Source organism: Pinus tabuliformis, chromosome 9, assembly GCF_031772625.1.
Source record: "Pinus tabuliformis cultivar Carrire ecotype Pingquan chromosome 9, CPIR1, whole genome shotgun sequence".
Lineage (NCBI taxonomy): Eukaryota > Viridiplantae > Streptophyta > Pinopsida > Pinales > Pinaceae > Pinus > Pinus tabuliformis.
In genome coordinates this window covers 1,800,312,950-1,800,329,879 of record NC_142307.1, presented here as the reverse complement: position 1 = coordinate 1,800,329,879, position 16,930 = coordinate 1,800,312,950, and positions in this window count along the sequence as shown.

Below are 16,930 nucleotides of genomic sequence, written 5' to 3'. Positions count from 1 at the left end.
AAGAACCAAAGCAACCAGGGGGCAAGAAGAAAAAGAAAGGGAAAAAGAAGAAGCAGGATGATTCGTCTCCTGAAAAATCTTCTAAAAACCCTTATGGGAAAAAGAAACCTTGTCAGCCATGTCTCATATGTGATGAAGACCATTGGATGAGAAATTTTCCGCATAAAGCTAAGATTAAAAAATTCTTTAAGAGTTCAAAAACCTCATCGTTATTGATTGATCCATTTCCAAAGCCAGAAACCAATCTGGTTGCTAGCGACAATGCATCCCCATCCCAAGTGCTTATGTTGTCCATTCGAAAACAACAAAATGATGCTTTGATATTGACAAGGAATAAAGATTATAAGAATCCACAGCTGTCGAACAACAAGGCCACTGATCAACCTACTAGTTCGACAACAACTTCAACTGAAGTTGTGCCACCCATCATTCCTAAGCTAACAATAAAGCCGCCAAAGGGATTAGTACACAAATCGACATTTAATCCTCATGCTAGAGTAGCACAGAATTATAATATAGTAGAGGATCTGGCCCAATCGCTATCTGCTATGTCAACACTTGAAGTACTGCAAAATTGCCCCTCCCAAAAGTAGGCTCTATTATCAGCAATAGGTGGGATTGACCTAGCGGATTCTAATCTCGTGGCCTTTAATCAGAAAGGATATGAACCTCAGTTACCAGCTCAACTCACTTTCCTCATACAAGTGAAAGCCCTCAGCAAAACTGTTCATCAAACAATTATTGATGAGGGGGCATCTACCTGCATTATGTCAATGAGTTGCTGGAAAACTTTCGGATCACCACCCTTGTCAAGATCATCAACGACATTAAAAGCATTTGATGGACAAACATACACCCCGTGTGGGATTTTAAGTAACTTGTAAGTTGAACTGGGGGGCAAAACAGTAGAAATTGATGTCGAAGTTATCGATGGAAACCTCGATTACAACATCCTACTGGGAAGGCCCTAGATTTATTCTATGGATTTTGTTGTCTCAACATACTTTAGAAATATTACGTTTCCTTTTCAAGGAGGAATTACAATCATTGATCAACAAACCTTCCTCCCTAGCAATTCACAAGTTACGAGAAGCATTCCAATGATCCATGGAAACTCTCATTCGCTTCAAAATATCGGAGTAGGCCTCCTAAAAGACCCTACTTTAATGGGTACTTTTTCCCTACCGCCTCCGAGTAATCTGGCGGAAGTGGCCACGGTGGAAACGTGCAATATGATATCTTCTATATCTAAAAGATTCAAAAGATTCCCGAACATTTTGTCAGAATGGATCATCGCTAGGTATTGCCCCCAAGCCCAATAGAAATATTGTAGCAATGAATTTTCTTGGCCTGGGGGGCAAACCCAAATCAACGCTCATCGAGTGCTTGGATAGATAGGTCTAAGGAATATGGCACGTCTTCAGATCCTTGGTCGCTTGTACATTCTACAGATGAAGGAATCATTCAGTCAATGATGATAGGAGAGGCACCATGGGAAGATTACCACCATTGTTCCCATCTTCAGGATTACCATGAAGATTATTCCAGCGACCTTAATCATCCTTCAGTTTTTGATTTTCTATCAAAATGGTAAATACGGTGGATTCGAGGACGGTTCCTATCCTGTGTCAACCTCATTAAAATATGAAACAACTCCCTTTCCAAATCGAGTCTTTGACTACGATCTCATAAAATCCAAGTCCAGTCTTTCAAAGATCTCGAAGGTAAACCTTCATTCCAACCACCGCATTGAATGCAATGAAGCTTGGGGGTCATGCACCTTGATTTGCATCATTATGCTAGGGGCATGCGAACTTATAACAAGCATATTTTTTCGTTTTAAGCTTGTGTAAACATGAAACTGAAGACGAGAAGTGTTATCGCAGGGTTCAAGCTCGTTAAAAAATAAACCCGCCAACAAGCAATGCTTCCGCAAAGTTCAAGCTCGTTAAAAAATAAACCTAGCTATGAGCACATGTTCCACCATAGTTTAAGCTCATTAAAAAATGAACCCACCTTCGGTAAATAACCATTGCGATCGCATAATTATGAGCTTTTGAGCCTTGGTCGTGTTCTTACCATCACCTCCACTCCTTTAGCCAATCATACACCTCCACTTGATTGTTTACCATTTTGAGGAATAGCCACTACGATTGATTCTATTAGCCACCTTCTTTACACTGCTGTGATTGAAAAGTTCCAAACCTTACCTGGAACCAGTTGCTACCTGAAAATATCACTTGTTCATCAAAAAACGAGTCTCCTTTAAGCTCTTTTCATCTGACTCGTAAAATATGAAAAGATTTCCGAGTGATTGGCCTCTTTAGCTCGTTAAAGTGATTGGAAGTGCTATCCCTCCTCTAGATTTTAATCTTTTTGGACCTAAGGGATCATTACACAAAAAGATCGAGCATTTGTCTTGTTTGGCTCATTAAAACTATCGAAAAGTCATCCCTTTCGTATTATTTTATACTTTTTCAGAATTAAGGGATTATATTACGAAAAAGGAATATTGGAGTTTCCTTTCCGTATCTTTTCAGACTCTCTAAAATTGAAAAGGACCGCATTATCTTTGTCGTTAAACTCGTTAAAACGATAGCGGCAAACTTGTCCATGCAGACAAGAGCGAGTTTCATTGTCGCTAGGCTCGTTAGAAAATAGTGACGAGTTTGCTCGAAGGGAAAATTATAGAACAAGCATATATTATCCTCCTCAACCTTGACAAAATAAAGAGGTATTGGTTAGCAATGACTAGGGAAAAATTGGGAAGAAAACTTGATGAAACTTTATTGGTAGCAGGTCACTCTTGAACATGGCACTTTCACTCCATCACCATGATTGAATCGAGTTGGGTTATTCTGTTCACCGGGCATATCACCATTGGTCCTTCGTACCATCTATTTTTGGGGTTAATGCTACCAATCCATTTTAGTGTCACCGATATGTTCAAGAAAAGTCACTCAGAGAATTCACCAACCCAGCTTATGTCTCATCCGCTGCAATACCTTCACGCTTCATTCTTTCATGTCCTCCACCCTAAACCTTGTATCATCAGATCGTTTTCACCTCCTCAAAATCATTTGCTGCGTTCCGTGTCGTAGATGTGGGATTCATTAAGGCCCTCCTATGACGGGTCACTTCTTGTCGACATCAACTCATTATCCAAGAAGTCAACTCAGGAACAACCCTTTCAGTACTTTGAAGCTTGCATGCCTCAATGGCAAGTTTCTCACTTCCGGTGACAGGTTTACATCAATGGCCTTTGACCAGAAGATTTTGTATGGTGTTCGACATCGAATCATGTATTCGCACCATGTGAATTGTACTGTTGTACCTTGGGGGTCATTATCATTATTGGTGATTCCTCTCGCACCTGTTCACAGCTTACATCATTGGCTGGTAATCAGGCGATATCTTTCCATGTGTGACATTAGAACATCCTTTCACATGGATCGACTTGTACTTCGGGTGAATATTGAATGAGTTTGAAGACCTTGGATCTAGTTCCATCCATCCGGGCTGCGATATATTTAGGAAAATAAAGACAATCATCCAAGCTAAGGGATGATAGCTCTACCAAAATCATCAGTCTGCTACACAGACGGTTGTATGTCCTATGTACATGAAAATGAATTTATAAAGCTGAGCATGGGAATGCCCGCCTCAGCTAGATCATGAAAATATTATGAAAATAATGTATTGTATTGTATCTTATTACATGTCACCTTCCAATTCGAAAAACCTTGGATCCTCATGATAAAGCATTTCACCCGACATCAGAAGATTTACAACCTCATGCTTTAGGGGGCAACTGTTATAGAAATATTTGGGCACTGCAACCCCAATGACATATGTCCATAAACCAAGGGCTTCTAAACCCCTAAAAGTGTTGTTTCATACCCTAAAGGAACAAGGTCAGCTGATTACATCATTTCCCAGAAGTTCTCCCTAAAAAACTGCTCAGAACTGGTCAAAACGGGACCATCTCACCTGCTCCATGGCCAGGGTGTGATGCATCTCACCTACTACACACAGGAGGTGCGATGCATACTGAAAATTCCTTCTATAGGGTGCGATGAGTGAGAATAGACAAATGGCAGAGACAATTTGCTAAGTGGATGATCAAGGAATCTTCTAGAAACTTCTCATATGACACTTGCCTCTCAGAATTCACCCAGGGATGAGTAAGAGATCAATGAAATCTCCAAGTGGAACCAAGAACTATCAGTGAGATGACACTAATCAAAATCCCAAAAGCTGATTCACCCACCTGCAAATATTTATATATGATCCCTCATCCTAGAGATCCAAAGGCTGGAATTTTGCATTTTGTAAGGAAGTGCTATTGGTTTCTCCGTGCAACATTGTATTGTTGGGTGATCTAAGCTTTTCATGAGGTGAAGAGGGCTTTCATGCTAGGATGATGGCGCTGGGTTAGACCAATGGGTTGTAATCCTCTCTTCTAATACTTCTATCAATAAGGCTATTTGAGTTTTCCTCCATATCCTTGTATATCTCTGAATCTTGTATTGATATATGCATTTGTATGGTTAATATACATTTGATCCTATATTTTTTATGGTTATAGATCTCTATGCTTTGACGATATTATGCTACTTTGACTCTACAGGTGTTCTTTGAAGCGGGACAAGTAAGGAAGCGAAGCTCTATCAAAGGAGGGAGGAAACAAGCAAGGAGCCAAACAAAAGACTGAGGTTGGTACTCTCTGCTTCTCTCTCATATATCTCTCATAAAGGAAAACATAAGTGAATTTAGTTTGTTTGTTTCTAAGATAGCTACCCATCTTAGTGGGACTAGAGGCTCTGAATGGACACTAGTTTTCCCAATAACAGGTCCGCACCCTGGGTTTCAACTTCCATCTCTACATTCTCCTCCTCCACCAGGATTTCTTCAAATTCTTCTTCCTCAACCTCCATAATAATGGCCTTCCCCTTTTCCTGTAGGTTGAGTTTGGTCCTTAGTGGATTTCTGGGTCAGACATGCACCGTGATCATGGCTTGCTTATCCTTCTTAGGTCTCGGTGTTCGTGGTGATTTAAGGACCTCAATGATTATTCTGGCACTCTCTAGGGCTTCCACTTCCACAATTTCTTGCACGGCCTCTGTGGGTCTCAACATCATTCTAGTCAGAAGGTCCTGCATCTCCTTCTGCAATGTTTCAAACATTGAACTTGCTCTCAAAGCCTCAAAGTTTGAAAGGTACATACACACTTGATAGCACAACAACTCAGTTCTCAAAATGCCAAGTGCTTTTCGCTAGACAACCACTTGTAATTTATAGGGCCTTTTGAATTTGAATTCGATTGTTGCCCCCGCATTCGGTCCATTAATGCTAGAGTGGTGGCAGATTTTCAAGAATCTGGCCCATAAGGTTCACCTTAAATGCATGTCGCCCTCTCCATTTGGCCTCATACCAACCATCAAATTATGAATAGTGACTTTAATGGTCACTTTTCGGCACACCCGTGCATGAGCGCACCCTGTGACACTTCGCTCCTTCACGCGGTCTTGAAATTGCACAGCTCCCAGGAAATGTAGTTTATAGTCTTGCGCCTCCTTCCAGCTAGTTGGAGCACTAAGACTGTGCTTCGGTCAGCTAGTCAGATGGTCGGGCCACCTGTGTATGGCTTCAAATGACTACCATTCTCTTTTCTTAGGAAGGGATATCCGTTTAACTTAACCAACTGTACCACGCCACTGTCGGTAATCTCCTTAATAACATATTGCCCTAGCCAATGTATTCTGAGTTTCCTTGGAAATTTATCAAACTTACTATCATATAATAGCAACAAGTCATTCACCTTAAAGGTGCACAGCTTAATATGCTAGTCGTGCCATGCCTTTTCGCGCTGCTTTTGGACTTGTTGGTGAAATCTAGCCAAAAACTCTCTTCTTCGAGCTCATCCAACTGTGCAAGCCTCTCTTCCAGGGCTTCGCGATCCATCATATCTATGAGCACTTCTATGCACAGACTAGGCACGATATATTCCATAGGCATTACGGCTTCAACCCTGTAGAACAACCTAAAGGGTGTTTGTCCTAATAATTTCTTACGCGTCATCCGATAAGCCAATAATACTACAGGTATGCGCAACTCCCAATCACTTTGCTGAGAATTACATACCTTGGTCAGCGTGTTCTCCAGTACTTTGTTGAATGCTTCCACTATCCCGTTAGCTTGTGGGTGATAAGGTGTTCTATTTTGATGGTACACCTAAAATCCCTTTATTAGTGCGATGATTGTCTCATTCAGAAAGTGCGTACCATGATCAATCATCAAGATCTTTGGACAACCAAATCGCATCAGCACATGCTCAAATACAAACTTCGTGGCAATTGCACCTATGCAATCCTTCACCGGCTGCGCTTCTGCCCAATGAGTCAAGTACTTTGTCACAGTGATAATATACCTTGTGCTTGTCTTTCCTTGGGGCTGAATCAATCCTACAAAATCTATTGCCCACTTCTCAAAGGGTTGCAATGTCATTTTTGGATTCAAAGGCATTTCATCCCTCTACGATGGCCTACTTGTTCTCTAACATACGTGGCACACCTTACAATATGCTTTTGAATCATGATGAAGGGTTGGCCACCACAAACCTACGCATATAATATTTTGCGCGGTTGCTCTCCCTGCATAATGTCCTCCAGCAATGCCCACATGAGCGTGCATGAGAACGCTTCTTCATTCAAACTCAAGTACATACCTCCACAATATCTCATCATACCCCATCTTGTATAGATGCCCAGCAATGACAGAGAAATCTGTCACGCGCGCCGCTAATTCCTTCTTTTGCTGGATAGAGTATCCTTCCAGCGCCATTCTTGTTGCTAGGAAATGTATTATGTCCTCGAAATGTCCATCCATGACACGCATAGCAAAAGATTGCGCGTTAGGTAATCCTTCCTCCAAATTAGTGGGTCCTCCCCTGTCTCGATGTGCAACAGGTGGTCAAGTCCCACGTTCAACCATCTAGGCTTCACAACAACTTCAAAATCGTATTCGTGGAACAATAATAGCTGTCTGTAGATGCACCCCCCCAACACAGGCTTATTGACCAGGTTTTTTAGTGCGGAGTACAGGTACACCTGCTCAGGTTGGGGCTTTTCTCCATAGGCCTGCATCCATGTGCGTGGATCATTCTACCCATCGTACTTGTCTATCAGTCACATCTTAGGCTTCCCAAATAGTGTTCACATCATTTTCCTACATTCGTGCCAATCATCAAAACTTCCTTTGTGCATACCCCACCATCTTACGAGCGTAGTGCGCAATGTCCAATCCAAGGCCTGGAAGCGTTGTTTTTATGGCACCTCTATTTCAAACACATCCAAAAAGACTCGACCTCATTTAGTCCATCATAGGTAGGCAGATTTATTACCTCTAATGGCATGCAGTGCAACAACCTGGTCATCATATTGCAATTAAGCGTAGTTACTTCATGTAACTGATTCTGCCATTGTTCTATTTCTTTGTCAGAATCTGAAGCATAGGAACTCTTGCGCTCCCATGTAATCTGCCCATCCATGGTGGGATTCACCCAGTCTTGGTCTCACATTGTTATCTTATAGATGCAGTCCAGATCATCATCGCTCTCATAGTTGTGAATCGGCTCCATATAGCACGATCGTTCAATAGGATCGAGGGGTATTATTACGCGTAGTGACTTCTTCTCAAAAATCATTTTTCGCTTCTTCAGATTGATTACCCCATTCATATCAGTAACTTAGTCAACTTCCAAGAGCACAGGGTAGGGATTACTGCCAACAACAATCTCTATGACTTCAAAATCTTCCAGTGCGCTCGCTCCCTCAATATCCACGGTTACTCCCTGCAACCACCCCATGGGTATTATTTTCTGCTGATTCGCCATCCTTAGCTAAATTAGAGACCATTGCAATGTAGGTCTCCCCATTCGATCCCATGTATGTTTTGGTAGAACATTCGCATCTAATCCTAAATCTAGAATGACTTGATCCATTTCGTATTCTCCGATCTGCGCGGTGAGTCTCATTTCTCATCTCATTCTTGTCTTATGTTTTCCAATCTTGTGGACTATGCACAATTCACTTGGCGCGGTCCCGGCACATCTATTGATAAGTTCCTGTAACCCTTTTATAGCCTTATTGTCATGCAGTAACTTCATACAGGTTTCCAGAAAATTTGTGAGCATGGATGGGTCTATTTCCGGCTCATGATTATCTTTTCTTCCTGAAGTAGAGGCCTCAACGAAGCTCTTCTTAGCTTCCATGAAGGTTTCCCAAGCGCACTCCAAATCAAACTCAGATTCTTTCATCGGGGCTTTGCGAACCCATGTACTATCTTCTGGTTGTTTTCCTTTGTCATCTCCTATCATGATTCTACTTTGGAGCACTATGTTTACATTTGAATCTTCCTCACACAACTTAGACCTCATCACGTATAGGTTCTGAGTTGGGGGAGGCAGTAGTGCTCCTTTTTCACGTATCCTGGCTCTCAATGTAGGACAATCTTTTGTTTCGTGATCAAATATCATGCTATACGTACACAATGGGTGCGTTGCATTAGTGCAATTGTAGCCATAATGTCGTGATCCTCTGCAATTGTAGTAAATCAACTATCCACTACCTCTACCAGGTCCACCTCCACCTTGGACTCGTCCACACCCCTAAAATCATGTCCGCGCCATCCCTGCATTCTGTTCAAGGGGCTTCATTTCAGCCTGAATCTATAGGTGGGAGTTCTATACATCATCAATTCATAGTACCTATAAGTATGCTCGTCATGTTCCACTGACCTACAAAAGTTACAAAACAACTGTTGCAGAGTTTGTGTATACTTCTATAACAAGTGACAGTTATCCGTGGCATGTTTTCCAACTATTTGACAGATAGCGTACCACAAAGCAGGTGCCACGCTATGTCCTACTAGAGCTTCCATCCTTAAAGGCATTACTCCTCCTCCTACAAGGTAATTTGTAAAGACCGAGCAGTGGTCTTTTTCATGACCCTGACTCTTGCGTTTTACTCACCATACATCTTCGCGTACCTCTGGCCGAAAAATCCTATCCTATTTCAGACTTTGCATCTCAAGGCATAGATTCTTTAGTTGCAAGTGGATCTGCTGAACTCCTAGGTTAGGATCTTGCATCAGGGTGTCATGTAGACTCATAGCAATCTCTAAGGCCTCTGCCTAAGTTGTTACCTTCTACTGTGATAACGCACTCCTTAAATGTGGTAGTAGTGAAGCTACAAACCACTCACGATGTTGTCCATCTATCAAATTCATATTGGCTTCACGGATCGTACATTTTAGCCTCTGATCTAGTTCCCAAGGAGTCTCACCTGGTAGCATTGTGATCTCTTTGAATCCCATAATTGACTGTGCTTCAAATTTAGGCCTACTAAATTCCTTATTCAGCAGTGTTTGGATATCCACGATTCTCGCATTCGGGTTATCATTGGAGTAATTAATATACTAGGCTAGTGTGCGATCCTGCAGAGCGCTAACCAGTGTTGATTTCTTTATATGATCATATATAACACCTTCTGCTTCTCATTCAGCCCTTACAATGAACCAAAATTGGCTCGGATCCTCATTTCCTAAACCTTTGAACACATGCAACTTCATTGTGTTTTCCATGTTGAATCACGCTGGAAGTGGAGGTGGTACGAGTGAAGTTGGATGTGATGGCAGTGAAGGTGGAGGTGGTGTGGGTGGAGGTGGTATTCGCGGAAACGATTGTCTTACCAATTGAATAGAACTTCTCGGAGAGACCTTTGCGGTCCGTTCTTCATCTCCGTTCAGAGGTGAGATCAAGGGGCTATGCTCTAGACCCTTATTTCCTTCATTTATATAAATTCTTCTACTTTGCGTAGACATGAACGTCAAGGTAGCTGCATAATTCGTTTTTTGCACAACAACATTTTAATCCAAGAATTCAAAGATTTTACCTACTTACTTGGTGGTCCTTTGAGAAAGCATCGCTTTGCCTCGCTATAGCTGATTGAGGTGTCGATCGCAAACTCAGTAACAAATCCTCCTATAATGCGATCAAGCCAATGATCGACGGCATGCATGATCTTAACCTCCGATGCTTCCAACCTTCGCACTAGCTCTGGCGTCCACACAATAGGACAGTCAAGTTTCCACCTTCCTTGGCTATCTGCTAGCTTCATGATCCACTCATATAGCTTAGTAGGGAAGGATGCAAAAAATATTTTGTGGATCTCCATATAAAGGTAGCTGTCTAGCCATTGTTCTTTTGATAGTCATGGGTTTCTATTCCCCTGAATTGTGAACTCGTGAATTCTTCTATCCAAGAAGCCTTCGATTTATTTCTTAGTTGGATTCTAGTGATACGACATCACACATATCTCATACATATTCCAATCCCAACAACGGAACCATTTTTTGTCTTATGGGGGCCTGACCCAAGTTCAATGTTAGTTAGCCAAACAAATCCCTACACTACTAGCCCTTTCGGCATCAGCCTGTGGAGCACGGACTGAAATCTCACCCAAAGCAGTATGGGGGGATGTTGGAACCAAGTTTCCACACCCTGATATGGATGTGATGTTAGTTTGTTCCAACTATACCTGCCTTCACGTAGAACAATGTAAACTTTGAAACGGGAACTATAAACTCAAAATGGGAAGTCCCGCAAAAAAACCCTGAAAAAAACATCAAAAACAGTGCTAAAAATGAAAAGTGTGTATACTAGAACGGTGGCTTTTTTTAGGGTCAATTTTGAACATGTTTTAAAAATGGCAGTGAAAACGAAATTTTTGTGCAAAAAAACACCTTGAAAATGAAAAAGTGTTGATACTGGAACGATGATTTTTTTTTAGGGTCAATTTTCAACATTTTTAAAAAATGCTAGTAAAACCGAATTTTTATGTGCAAAAAAATAGTTCTTTATGAGGAAAAAACACACTAATGTTTTTGGTAGGATATCTTTTTTCTTTCCTCAATATAAATTCAACATGTTTTCAACCATAACATTCTAGATACAAAAAAAATTGGAATTTTTTCAACCATAAAATTAAAAAACCATGACATTATGAACAAATTACATGACTAAATTAATCAAAATGTCATTATTTGTATATTGAATGAAACATACATTATATTTGTAATTTAATGTTGCATTGTAGATATTCTGAACAATAAAAATTATCATAATTAAGACATATAATCCAACAACATAAAAATGACTCATAACTTCTGATTTAACACCATATGGAAATCAAAATTTTTATTTCAAGATACGACGCAAACATCAGCTATATAAACTATCTTAGACAATTATCCAAAATCACTCATATTTTCTTGCACACGATCAGAATTCACATCTTTAGATGAATGACTAGATGCTGACGAAGATGTTCCATATTCTTCTCTTTCATTAACTAGTGCCCCATCTGAGTCCACATGCATGCCCACCATTTCAGGTTTCAAAATTCTTCTAGATCTACAATTGGTTTCAATAGACTCCCATCTCAACACTGTTCCTTTTGGTAACAACCTTTTTAGAATCTCTATCATCTTGAAGCGAAGAGTTCCTCTCTTTGTTAAATTGAATTCATAAACAAGTATGTCAACATCCTCCAATTTTAAGATGTTTGTGCGGCGCCGATTTATATTTTTACCCTTTCTTTTTCTCTTTCCACCATTTTTTTGTCAACTACCATCTCTAGCTTATACACACCATTGAATGGGTGTGTATTCATGGCATACCAATGTACTTCAACACCTGTAACATCCTCATTTTTTGTAAAGACCTTTATAACCTTAGCAACTCGAAATGGATAACCATTAAGATCTCCATCTGCTAGCACTGCGATCATGCAACCCTCCTTAATATCCTGTACTGAACCCTTGTAAAGGTCTTCCATGGCTTCATGTTGTGCGTAAGATCTTTTGGAACCAATATACATTTCTCTTTCCTCTGCCTGTGAAGAATTAATAATACCTTGAGATTGTTGTTGTTCAACAAGTTTTATTTCGTCATGTTCATTTGACACATTTTGTGGCCAAATAAATGGATTTTTCAAAGGTATATCTTCATTTGTTGTTGTTGAAATGATATCGCTTTGATTATTGAAAAATGACTCCCACCAAATTGAATCAGCAATGTCAAAGTACTCATATCTATATCTAATATATTTTTTACTTTCTTCTAGGAAATCAAAATAATTTATATCTCTATTCTGTTTGCGTGCATTATGAAATTCACCAACTGATTGTAATAACAATGTTTTTGATGCAAATATTGGATGATCTGGAATGAACTTCAAAAATTCCAAACCTATTAATGGTGCCCATTCTGCAGTAGCTAAATGCTTCTAGCTCTTAGTGTTTTCCCATCAATTTGTTTGATACGAAATTGATTTTGGAAGCTAATGTCATTAAGTTGTTCAATTCATTTCTTCTCACCATGTGATCCCAGAATAAACCTTCACATGTCAACAGTTTCTTCCAACACATCAAAAGTAGGCTTTGGTATGTATGATTTCTTAATACATTCAATTAATGATGGCAATCTCCTAACTTCCTTCCTCCTCAATGTGACTGAGAAACGACTGAAAATCTGATCAATATGATCATGAGTGTGCGCAACAAGAAGGAAACCAACCTTTACCTTCTGAAAATTTCTCAATTCAACAAGCATGTTTAGATATCCAAAAACAATCTGTTTTTTGTTTTCACAGCAAGTTTTGTCCAATTGTAGATACAAAACTTCAGGAAGATTACCAGACCAATGAGAAAGAACATCATGAATTATGGTTATTGTCAAATTTGCATCATTATGAATATTTGGAGCTGTGAATTACACCCTTGGCAACATTTTCTCATTGAAGACCATACAACCGACCAAGTGATACTGAATAAAATTTTCCTCCTGTAAATTTTTGGGTGTAGAAACAAAATGTGGTAAAAGTGTTTTCTTCTGGTCCATACCATCAATTATCAAACACAAATATTTATTCATCTTATCATAACACTTCTTTTGATGCGTGTACAACGTTTTCCTTTCACTTGTTTGTTGTTCGCGATGCTCCTGAAGTTCTTTGACAATTGAATCTACACAACATAAAAGAAAGCAATTAAGAAATATGTTTTCATAGTTGATGACTATACAATTTTAAAAGTTAAAGTTATGAGTGCTTACCTCTTTCTGACCCTTCACATTTGTCACTTTTTTATTTAAGAGAAGCACATGTACTACAAATCCCCATCCTTGTCTTCTTAGGAATACAGACATTGTTGAATTCTTTCTTCCATACCTTCACAAAATATTGATGTGTAATAAACTGACCATGTCCCTCAGCACCTTCTGCATATTCTTTGTATAAGTTGTAGATTGGTCATCTTGAAAAATTATCTGGAATATGTATTGTCTCTCTATTTGGCATACACTCTCCATGCTTTGAAAAGAAATCTTTCATCCATGACATTGCAGTATTTGATAATGGCCCACACTGTCGTTTGTGATGTACTTTTGAATAAAATGTGGGATCCTTTTCCAAATTTTCTTGAATTCTCAAGAGACAAAAATTCCCCATCGAATGGAACATTTTGAAATTCTTTCTACAGATAAATGAAGATCCAATATGATAATCATAACATGACAATGTAGATTGCATGCACCCAACTAAATATGAATTTTACATGCTTTTATTCATTGACAAATATCTCTTCCTTTTCTCTAATGCAAATTTGAAATCCATATGTTTCAAGCAAACTTTTTGACAACATTCACTTGAAATGAGAGCACTGATAGAACTTCTTCTCGTCAGATATTCTGCTCTACCCCTTGTATAACTAGAACATCTTGCAATGATACGAAAAGGTCTGCTCCTACACCTCAATACAATATTTCTTGGTAACATCTCCATTATTTATATAAGCATTTTCATCATCATTAAGAGGAATGTTATCGACACTATGATCAGATGTGCTTTTCAAATACCGACTTGGAAGATATTCTTCATCTTCTCCTTTTTCAGTTCTACTATCATAGTCCTTAGAATTGGGACTAAATGGAAAATTTGACTCGATGTTTATTGGATATTATTCCTCATGTGCATTGTCAGTGCTACTCTCATAGTCCATAGGATTAGGACTACGTCGAAAATGTGACTGTTTACTTACTGAAAATACTACATCTTGTCCTTTGTCACTGCTACTCTTATAGTCATTAGGATTAGGACTAAGTGCTTCATCTTGTCCTTCATCACTACTACTCTCATAGCCATAGGATTAGGACTAAAAGGACACCATGACACTCCATTCTTTTGAAAATTTTCATCATGCTCTTCATCACTACTGCTCTCATAGTCCATAGGATTAAGACTAAGTGGATACCATGACACTCCAATCTTTTGAAATTTTCATCATGCTCTTCATCACTGCTGCTTTCATAGTCCATTGGATTAGGAATAAGTGGACACTATGACACTCCATTCTTTTGAAATTTTTCATCATGCTCTTCATCACTGCTGCTCTCATAGTCCATAGGATTAGGACTAAGTGGACACTGTGACACTTCATTCTTTTGAAATTCTTCATCATGTTCTTCATCACTACTGCTTCCATAGTCCATAAGATTAGGACTAAGTGGACATTGTGACAATCTACTCAGTTGAAATTCTTCATCACTGCTGCTCTCATAGTCCATAGGATTAGGACTAAGAGGACACTATGACACTCCATTCTTTTGAAATTTGTCATCATGCTTTTCATCACTGCTAGTCCATAGGATTAGGACTAAGAGGACACCGTGACATTCCATTCTTTTGAAATTCGTCATCATGCTCTTCATCATTGTTGCTCTCATAGTCCTTAGGATTAGGATTGAGTGGGCACCATGACACTCCATTCTTTTGAAATTCGTCATCATGCTCTTCATCACTGCTGCTCTCATAGTCCATAGGATTAGGACTAAGAGGACACTATGACACTCCATTCTTTTGAAATTTTTCGTCATGCTTTTCATCACTGTTGCTCTCATAGTCCTTAGGATTAGGACTAAGTGGACACTGTGACACTCCATTCTTTTGAAATTCGAAATCATGCTCTTCATCACTGTTGCTCTCATAGTCCATAGGACTAGGACTAAGAGGACACCATGACACTCCACTCTTTTGAAATTCAACATCATGCTCTTGATCACTATTGCTCTCATAGTCCATAGGATTAGGACTAAGAGGACACCGTGACATTCTATTCTTTTGAAAATTTTCATCATACTCTTCATCACTGTTTCTCTCATAGTCCTTAGGATTAGGACTAAGTGGACACCATGACACTCCATTCTTTTGAAATTCGTAATCATGCTATTCATCACTGCTGCTCTCATAGTCCATAGGATTAGGACTAAGCGGAGACCGTGACACTCCATTCTTTCAAAAAATTTCATCATGCTGTTCATCACTGTTGCTCTGATAATCCTTAGGATTAGGACTAAGTGGACACCGTGACACTCCATTCTTTTGAAATTTGTCATCATTCTCTTCATCACTGCTACTCTCATAGTCCATAGGATTAGGACTAAGTGGACACCGTGACACTCCATTCTTTTGAAATTTGTCATCATGATCTTCATGACTGCTGCTCTCATAGTTCATAGGATTAGTACTAAGTGGACATCGTGATACTCCATTCTTTTGAAATTTTTCATCATGCTCCTCATCAATGTTGCTCTCATAATCCTTAGGATTAGGACTAATTGGAATCTGTGACTCTTTATTTATTTGAAATTCTTCATCTCCTCTTTCATCAATGCTGCTCTCATAGTCCTTAGCATTAGGACTAAGTGGAAGAATTGACTTTCTATTCATAGTGGAATAATTTCCGTTATATTCATCAATATGATTAGAGTTGTTACGTGATGATTTACAAAGCGAAACTTCACTATCAGAAGAATCCATCCCTTTCAAATAGAAGAGGTTGAATGATACAAATGCAGACTCTCCTAAAGATATTATATAGCTTAGAGAATGAAATTTTCCCTCCAAAAACTTTAGCCAAAATATTTCCTTCCAAAAATTTTGTTTCATGTATTTCCCTTCATTATTTTATTCTACAATTTATTGAAAAATTTTAACTAAATTTTTTTATGAAATAAATCTTTAAATTAAAAATTGTAAACTAAAACTTTTACCTAAATTATTTTAATGGTTAAAATATATAATATTTACTAAACAATTGAATGTTTTTTTTTAATTATTATTATTATTATTATAATACCTTCTAAAACAAATTAATCCCACATTCACCATGCTATAAAACAATTCCATAATATTCGCTTGATCATAGTTTTCTATATTGCCATAACAAAATTAACATGTTAATTTTTTAAAACAAATTAATCCCACATTAACTGTACGGTAAAACATCTTCGTAATTTGACATATATAATAAACTTCATTATCACTATTACTCACATCACATCAAGGTTTTTTGGCATTCGTTAAAAGACTTGGAGCGAATTTGTGGAGTAGCTACATTACTATCAACAACATATTTGACGGAGGATTCTCGCATTTGAAAGGTTAGTTAGTTTTTTTGCTTTGCAAATTTTAAAATTAAATAAGTTTAATGAAGTTTTTTTTTTTTTTTTTTTTTAATTAAAACTTTTTGTGAAGCAAATTTACCCACTACATTCGCAGTGGGCATGGTGGGCCCAGTAATTCTCACAGTGGCCAAATGGGCTCGTAGATTAGGGGCGATGGGGATGGCTACCCGACCCTCCGTCCCACCACGCCGACCCGCGGGACGGCGGGTGAGCCACCGGGGTGGCGCGGGGGGGAGTTGCCGTGAGTGGGCAGGTCGCGGGGGTGGCGCAGGGGGGAGTTGTCATGGGTTGGTGGGCCGCTGGGGTGGCACAGGGGGAGTTACGATAGCTCCCCCACGTGCCACCCCT